This window comes from Manduca sexta, chromosome 14 (genome assembly GCF_014839805.1).
Source record: "Manduca sexta isolate Smith_Timp_Sample1 chromosome 14, JHU_Msex_v1.0, whole genome shotgun sequence".
Classification (NCBI taxonomy): Eukaryota; Metazoa; Arthropoda; class Insecta; order Lepidoptera; family Sphingidae; genus Manduca; species Manduca sexta.
The window spans coordinates 7,529,985-7,539,328 of NC_051128.1; the positions used below are offsets into that span (position 1 = coordinate 7,529,985).

The 9,344-nt window shown below is 33.4% G+C and overlaps 1 long non-coding RNA gene across 1 annotated transcript; it reads right to left on the bottom strand.

Annotated features, from left to right (window-relative positions):
* Positions 1-4,923: 4,923 nt before the first annotated feature.
* LOC115456139 lies at positions 4,924-7,009 on the bottom strand. Its single transcript, XR_003939852.2, has 3 exons — positions 6,753-7,009; positions 6,042-6,261; positions 4,924-5,308 (listed from the first exon to the last, which is right to left on the bottom strand). It is a non-coding gene; the product is annotated as an uncharacterized LOC115456139 (long non-coding RNA).
* Positions 7,010-9,344: the final 2,335 nt, after the last annotated feature.

Consider the following 9,344-nt stretch of genomic DNA (forward strand, 5'->3'; position numbering starts at 1 on the left):
ACTCCGCAAAGAGTTACACAATGCGCTTCGTGCAACGTTTAATGTGACTTTGTCATAATGACATCTCGTGCATATGACGCTACTTTTGTAAACGACAAACGGTTATGCGAATGATTAGTTGCCTTTATAATGATAAGCAGATATAAGATATTTTACTAGAAATATAGATTGCTTTAAAAAGAAGAAGTTTTGCTGACTAAATATAAAGTAGTGTGACCGAAGGCAGCACGGTTCCTTACATGGCCCACCATCCATGATTTTTTTTGTGTTTTAATGCAAAAACATATTATGATTTTTGTCAGTTCTTTTATTATTACATTTTTTAATATGTGTGATACGTTGCAATTAATTCAAAGCTGTTTGTTTAATTTTTTTCATGAAACGATTTTATGAAGATTTTAAAATTAAGTAAGCCCTTAGCGTTTCCATTATCTTATAAGTTAAGTATAACAGAACAATAAAATCGTAGGTTATAAGAAATATCAAAAATCACATACCAGTTTCATCATTATTAAAATAAGATAAACGCAGACAAATAAAAACTTAATTCATTTAATAACACTTGAATCTTGTATTGGAAGTTATTGGAGCCACGGCACGACAAATCTGCATTTATAGCAAGCGCCTGCGATTCAATTACAAGCAAAGTGTGGCGGTGGTGCGTATTGCATCGTAAACTCTGGCAATAAGACGTTATGACTCTGCTAAGAAATAAAATCTAGCTGGAAGGCACGGAACTAAACTGTGACCTAAATCCGTTTAACAAGTTGTGGACGATATATACGTGTTTATCTTTTCGTATAAACATAATGTATTTTGAAATATTATGAAGCCTGTATGATAGTTAGCCTGTAAGCCTGTATGATAGCATAGTTTTCTTTAGTTAAGTTGGAAGAAGCCATAGATATTGGGAAATTTTAATGTATAGAATAAAAAGAATTTAAGCAGTTTAAAAATATATCACAGTGTGATTTCGTATACCTACTTATAATGACTGCAAAAAGTATTTTTAAAAAACGTGTGTCAGTATATATTTATTAGGAGATCTTGGGCCCAAAATGATATGCAGTACGTCTTATAACGTTTTCAAATATTCCAAAAAAAATGAATGCTATATTTTTATTGCTTGAAATGACGAGACGAGCTTGCCGGTCGCCTGATGTTAAGCGATACGACCGCCCATTAACAGTAGAAACACCACCTTGAATTACAAAGTATTCCACTACGCTCGCCATAAACCTACCTGCAGTTTTAAAGCCAGAAGTTCATACACTGAAAACTAAATAGTTTATTTCAATAATTTAACAATAATCTAAGGTAAATAGTTGAACTGCCGCCACAACGTTGCGTGTAACATGCTGGCCTTTTTATGTGTCCCAGTTTAATATAAAAACAGTTTTCATAGTATCTATCTGTTATTACGTCGACACCGTGCATTGTGGTTACGGGTATAAAATGGTATATTAGATGTTTTTACTGCTTCTACTGTAAAACGTTGGAATTCTCTTATAAAACATTTCTGTAAGGCCGTTTAAAATGAGAAGTATTCGTACAAAGTTTTTTGTAATAGATTTGCTGGCATAATTTACAGAAATTATTCAAAGACTAAGCAACGTAGCAGTGGCGAAGGATCCATACAACTCGATTCCTGCCGGCTTCCATTTATATACAATTTGATTATCATTAGAACGATCTGCAGAAGGCATTCATGTACCTTAGTACCTAGTTCCCTTTCGGAATATTTCACCTTTCGCCACTGCAACGTAGTTATAAACCTATTATAGATAAATCAAAAATAACTTCTCAGGTCATTTATTAACAGATATAATACATTTCTATATTCTGTGGTTATTATAATCATCATTTATTTATATATTTATCATTTGTGCAATATCTTTAAAGGTACTTTAAACCTAAAACAATATTTAATCATAACACAACGTTCAAAAACTCGGACATCGTAAAATAAAATGTTCAGTTTTACAACAAGAATATCTTGAGATACTGTGCCTCCACTAACAACATACAAGGACGAGTCGAAGTGTCACTTGAGTACGTGGTAACAAGAACCTATTTCGTCACATAATCGGAACACCCCTAGTTTGTCGCGCCCTTCAACCTAACGTCTAGACTGCCAAAATAAAGTAAGACCTCATTTCCTCACCTTAGGATGAACGAAATATGCAAACGACAGGCATTTATCTTGCCTCGTATGTAAATTAGACGTGTCACGAGCAGGGCCCTTATTCTGTATGATAGTGTAAACGCGTAACGCGGCCGTGTCATGTTATCTTCGATAAATGTGCGTGGAATGGTATTCTGTAAGCCAAATTTCTATAGTCCTAAACGTGATGCGTTGTGTTACGTACTTGTTACGCACTGTTAAAATAACGTGCGGGATAGAGAATAAGGCCCCAGCAGTATTTTATAAATGAGTACCTAATTGATATTGTTTGCTCTTTCGTTTTTTATTGAAGACAAATATGTTATATAATTTATTTTTTCATTATAATTAATTTATTATGTACAATATAAACGAATCTTATTTACAAAAATGATCAATTTTTGTATTAATAGGAGTCTATTTTGATTAAGATTGTAGAATTGAATGGATGATTTGAAGTATTTTTTTTAAAGTAATACTATATTATTTCCTAAAATAAGCTATAAGCAAATAGCACACGTGTTACGTGTATTTAAATTGTTCGATACTAAACTCTTTATGGAACAAAATCGGTTACAATATTAGGTAAATAGGCAATATAAGTGGAAAGTCACGTTCCCCTATCCGTGCCTCAAGTTCGAGTACATACGGACCGTACTTCACATTGTACAAGTATATACGAGTTGACCTTAACATTGCTACAGGCTCCGGTTAAAGGTCGATAATGCAATATATTATCAACAAGACATTTTATTATGTCAAGTTTTCTCCAAGGATTCAATGAAAACGGAAATCGGCCTCCGCCTCCCGACGGAGAAAGCGGAAAAGCGCTGTTATCGTACTGTTCGCATTTATGTGCCTTTTTAAACTATAGGAATTTATTTCGATTTCTGTTTACTTGGTTTTATGACTACACTATAGGCAAGTGCACTGCAGGCGAAAATGTCGACCAGTGAGATATTACAATAGTATTTCTAAGGTTGTCGAAATGTCGGTCTGGTTAAATGCTTCTTCACATTCTGTATTAAGAGCCAATATTATAGTGTCAGTATTGTGCTAAAAAAAAGTTAAGAATTCAATCGTATTACTTCAAATAAAAGAAACAGCTACTTAAATTTAAAAGATCATACACACACAAGAGACCCTTGGCGAAAAGTGGGTGCCCTGGTTATGCCTTTGCACAGCTATTCGGGAATAAATGCGTGATATTTGTGTGTGTAAATATAAAAGAGTACTTAAATATAATTTATTATGACGTACTCGAAAAACGTAAAACAGACAAATTTTAAAACAATATTTAAAATTGTATATACTAAATCGTTATTCGCAACAGTCAACTAACATTCAACACGATTTCTTGGAACAGTTATGTCGTTATAACATGTTATATCCGTTTTAGTTTCAAAAATGACATCTCAACGAAAATTAATATAACAAACGGATGTAACAGAACATCTACCGTTGGTAATACGTAACAAAGTAACGTGGGAAAAGTTTTCCGTCTTTTCCTGCTAACTGTTACTAAATTACAACAATTACTAACACGAATCATTCCGCCATGTTCAGTTCAAGTCAATTTGGATAAGGAAATGTTGCCGATTATCTACCGGCGGTCATGTCGTTCCACATATCCTGGATGTTAGGGAAAAGTTTGGTTAATAACGGCTTCATTTATTCGCTTAATTATAATACTAATTGTGGCAGGAGGTCGCTGGATGCGGGCGTGTTCCAATAGGTCGATCTGGACATTTTGTTTACCAGTGGACATCCTGCGCCTGATGATGATGTTGATTATCATAATAATGAAGTATGCAATTGAAAAGATGTTTAGATCTTTGGCAGCAGTAATACTTAATGAATGGGTTTAGTTAGACGAACATTGTAGAAATATTTGTTCATAAAATTCTTACACGTCTCTAATTTTATTATTACAAATATTAATAAGTAATTTTCTTAGAAATTTTAGTAATATACTAATTATTTGTATTATTTTTATTTTATATTTATAGTATGAAGGCGTCATAACAATTACATTGACGTTTCCGTTTTTAAACTATATTCAAGCATACAGCATAGGCTTCCCATAATTATTATATTAAAATTATTCTTTATACTTCCCAAGTTTTGTGATGCTTTTTATAAGGCTTGGGAATACATAGGTCCCTAATTGAACCTTCTTTAGTTGGTAAAACATAAGTTCTCGTAAAACTTCAAACTGATTTTTTCAGGCCTCCTATAATACTAAACCTTAAGGTTATAGCTTAAGGTCCATTTTTCATACATTTTGTTTCACCTTTAATCTGGGTAACTAAACAAGTATTGACAAGTAAAGAATTTAAATTCACGTCTAGTTAGTGATTAGTTCTCGCAGTTGAAAGAAAAACGTAAAAATAATTAATATGCATGGATATTTCGGCCTTTAAAATTTAATATGACGATCAATATTAATTTAGGATATTTAATCTTAATTTAGGAGCTACTGGTAGTAGGTTTCTCATATGTGAGAGTCCACCTGATTAAGTACGAACGCAATGTCTATTTCTGTCGCCAAGCAGCAGTGTGTAGCCACTGTTGTGTTCCGGTTTAAAGGACATTGTAGCCAAAGTAACTACTGGACATTAATAAGACTTAACACTTCACGTCTCAGGATGGCGAGCGCAGCGGAATACCAGACAATACTTTGTAATTTCAAGGTGTTGTATGGTGTTTCTAATGCTTATAGGCGGTCGTATTGCCTACCATCAGGTGACCGGCGAGATCGTCTTGTCATGCAAAGGAAAAAATAAAAAAAAGGAGCTTGGTCGTAATTTCATCGTGAGTAACAATATTTTGTGGCAACAATTTATTAACCAATTGTACAGCGCCTGATGAAAAGTATAATGCAATCAAAATATTGAACCCCGATAGTGAGATTTAGAAGAGTTTTAGTGCTGCATCGACTTTAATTGCAGCAGAAAGGGTCGTGTATAAAATTTGTTTTCAATTTTCGAGCTCAAACATAATTTGGCAGGTTTCGGCGTACGATTTCATTTTATAGGATCTATCTTACATTTTGATCGGCGCGCGGTCCCGACGGGACGGTGGCAATAAACTCTCTGCTATTGAAATTTTGTTTTGCAACAAACTTTCCGCCTTTAGGTCGAGCTGAAATGAAAGTTACAACGTTTTCTAGTTCCTCCAACAATTCACATAAATTTATAAACCCCAAAATGAAATTTAATTCTTGACCCTTTATCGTTGGGTCCTTACAACTTTAGTAACAGTTATGAAAGACGTTACGTTTTATTTATTAACATCGCTTTTAGTATAATTTTGTCTGTAATCCGATCCCTTCGTTACATCACAATTAAAAACTCATTATCCTGATTGTGATACGTATACTTTTGCTTTATTGTTCGAATTAACGTATAGGTGACTTCTTTAATTTTAATAGACTAATACGCGTATGATGATTAGTGATAAATGAAAAATATAATATGACTATCACTACAGCTATGAAATAGTAACACCGCTAATTACTCACAAAAAAATTAAAATAAAACCTGTTTGATGTTCCGTTATTTAAAACAAATGTATGAAAATTACTCGAACCATAAAATTCAACAAGTGTACATTAATCTACAAGCGAAACTGCATTACAAGTATATATGCTCACGAAATATAAAAAACTCGAAAAGATTTCCTCGCCTGACTTGTGCGCTACGAAATACTGCCCAAGACTACAAGCTGTCACGAAAACGCGTTAACAACTATCAGTTCAATGATAGTGTAGCATTTCTTATTATTTCATTAGTATTTGACATTTTATACTCGGGGCCTTAACTTTAATTCCAACCTTTCTACGTATAATTCTAATGGAATCAAAAGGTACACGTACCAAATAAAATCCATCCAATCTCGTGAGTTGTGATAAATACAGCCCGGCTGGTCATCGGCTAAAGTTTTAAATCGATTGAATAGTGCTATCTGTGTGTGAAGTGGTAGCAATTCGTCAACGTCTCGATATAATCCCCCCCTCAATGAGTGTAAGCCGGGCTGTAGGGATGCCGTATCATCGATCACTGGCGGAGTAGCTCAGAGTTTCCCACACGCCGATTCTGTTAAGTCATTCCGCGGAAACTATCTTAAAAACGGGAACGCTTAACTACTTTTTTTATTCTTGGTTCATTAAAGAATGTCAGTTATATTGTCAGGGTCTACGTAATTTGTGTCTGAGATCCTCTTTCCATTTTTCATAGTTTATGCTCGGATACTTTTTCTTATGATGAATTATTTACAAAATTATATGAAGCCGAGATGGGATCGTGTTTTTTGTAACTAAGAAATATCTGCACATTTCATTATTAATTATAGTTAGATTAAAAACAACGTTATAAAATCACAATATAGGAACGTTTCAAACGTACATATTAAATGGTGGATTCGTAGACTATCTTAATAGTACAAATTTATTCATATTTTTCGACACTAACATTCATTTATATTTGGAGATTTGGCTACTACTTAAATACGCCCAATAGTTTCAAAAATTATCTTAGTATTTGAGCAAAATTCTAAAATAGAAAATATTAATGTTAGGAAACAGTACCCAAATATCTGTATACGGTCACATCTGGTACCAAATCAATTTATCGCAGATACGTGATGTACGCCCGACGGGAATCTGTGTCAATGAAATGCTTCTATTTATTACGAATTTTCCTCAACATATTCCTTGCGGTTATTGAATCATTTGAACGTTGATAATCGCTGATTTTTGCCTTTTAGTGTCAATCTTGACATGATTGGTATTTTTTTTAAACATTTGCATGTAATTTCGCTTTCTTCAATGTTTTTAAATTTTCCCGATACCACCGTATACTTTTCAGAGATTAATAAGCCATAGAGATTTCTTTTAAAATATTTATAGACTATATAGTAATATAATGAAAGGGCATTAAATCCATTTATTTTCATAATATGTAATATTTGAAATTAACTTGAAATTGAAGTACCTATGCTCATGTGTAATAGAAAATACAGACGTGCTTTCTTGCTTGTAATCCTCAGCCCGATAAAATCCAATAAAGTTTACGAAAAACGACGATCAACAATAGCTTTTCATAGTTCGAGATGACATACGATGTATAAAACATCACGGAACACGGCTCCGGAGTAAATACGAGGTTTTCAGGTCATGCACCGTGAAAAAAGTCATTTCACCGCCACGTATTACATTTTAGAAGTATGCTAGAAAAACTTTATAATTAGAAACCGAGTGCCACAGCGCTAACGCCACGTTGAATTACGAGTCTTGTGATTCGAGAACCAGGAATTACAAGAGTCGCTCAGTTCCATATCAGTTTTTTTTTTTTTTTGAATTATAGTTCACAGAAACTTATATAAGGAAATTTAACCCGAGGCTTCTTGATTCAACGTAGGTCATTACCCACTGCGATACCGTCTGTCGCGTCTGTGAGAACCAGAATTTTTGACTATAGAGCGTAATGTAATGGTGGTAAAATAGACGCCTCACATTTAAAATCTATTCTTTATCGTTACATATAATACAATTGTAACAGGCCGATGTCTGCGAATTATAAATATTGAAAAAAAAAACAAATATTAACAGACAAGTCAAACAACATCTTTATTAGTGCAATAGAAACCAAAGCGTATTTTTTTATTGTTGTCTATCTATCTGTCTGTATGTTTGTACACGCATCACGCATAAACTACTGCATTGAATTCAGTTTTCGCCTATGTATTACTCGAGGTCTAACTCAAAATATAGGCTTCATTTTATCCCAGAAAAATATAAACCGAGCGTTTTATTCCGCAAAAGCTTTTTACGCCAGCGGAGCCGCGAGCAAAAGCTTGTTTTAAATAATACTAGCATGAATAAAATGACAAATAGTATATGGCTTTTACCAAGCAACATCCGGTAAGCTGTCTTATAGATGTTACAAGTACAATGACCCTAAAATTTCAGACGGCAACAAGAACTGAAGAGCAAATAAACACGCGAGGCTTACAGCAGATAAGGAGGCAAACAAGCTGACGTGCCGGATGTAGCGCGCTCTGTCAGTTTCCTGCGCAGTCGAGGGCGGAAATCTACCGCTGGCATTAACGTCGTAAACATAACAACCTAAGAATAAGTAAACATCACACAGTTCACGCTTCCTTTGCCTTGTTTAGGAAAAAAGTTAAATTAGTTTTTGGGTTTTTCTAAATTCAAATTTAGTTGGTATTGTTTTGTGTTCGTAACTAAGCATTTATGATGTTTGATATTATAATTGGAAATGTACGAACTTATTTCTATAGTAGGTTCTAAAAAGATCAGCTGAAGTACAACCAGCGCATACAATGTTCGCCAAATTCGTTTTAGTCTCATGATGTGACAATGGGCATGGCGTGGGATTTTTGCGATCGGAATGTTTCCTTAGGAATCGAATACAAAGCAAAACTAATTACATCACCTAAGTAGCCTGCCACCAGACCATAATCAAACAAGATAATATTTAAACTATATAACTATACTTACATAGTAACGCTGAAATACTAACAATTATATTTTCCGTGCTCTTAATTTACTATCATCAGCCTATATCTTTGTCCTCAGCTGGACACAGGCCTCCTCCAATATTCGCAATTTAGCCCCGTCTTAATTTCCTCAATGCCTATTAAACATTATTTATTCATTTATTGTATTAGAGTGTACCAACAACACTATATACAATCAATGCAATAAAAACATAAAAGTACATCATCAGATATGTGTGCTACTCGTATGTGTACACAGCATTCACCACGGACAACATCATTAAAAATGAAAATATAATATTGAAGAAGTAAAAAGTAATATGAAGTACTGCAAATGTGAAATTATATATAATATATAATTTGTTTATATAACACTAATGTAAACAGTGTCAAACAACAGGCGACAAAAAAAACATAGAATAAGCTTGTACTAACTCAACAATTTACTATTATAAATTGATAAGTAGATAAATTGTAATTATAATAACCAATTATAGTTCAAATCAAATTCAAATAGTTTATTACAGATCAGACTTACATAAAAGCTTAAAATATACAAAAATAAATAAAATTACAAGAAATTATTAAAAATAATAACATAATTTTCAGGCTTACACAAACTAGGCAAGGCCTGTATCTAGTTACATGTATATTTATA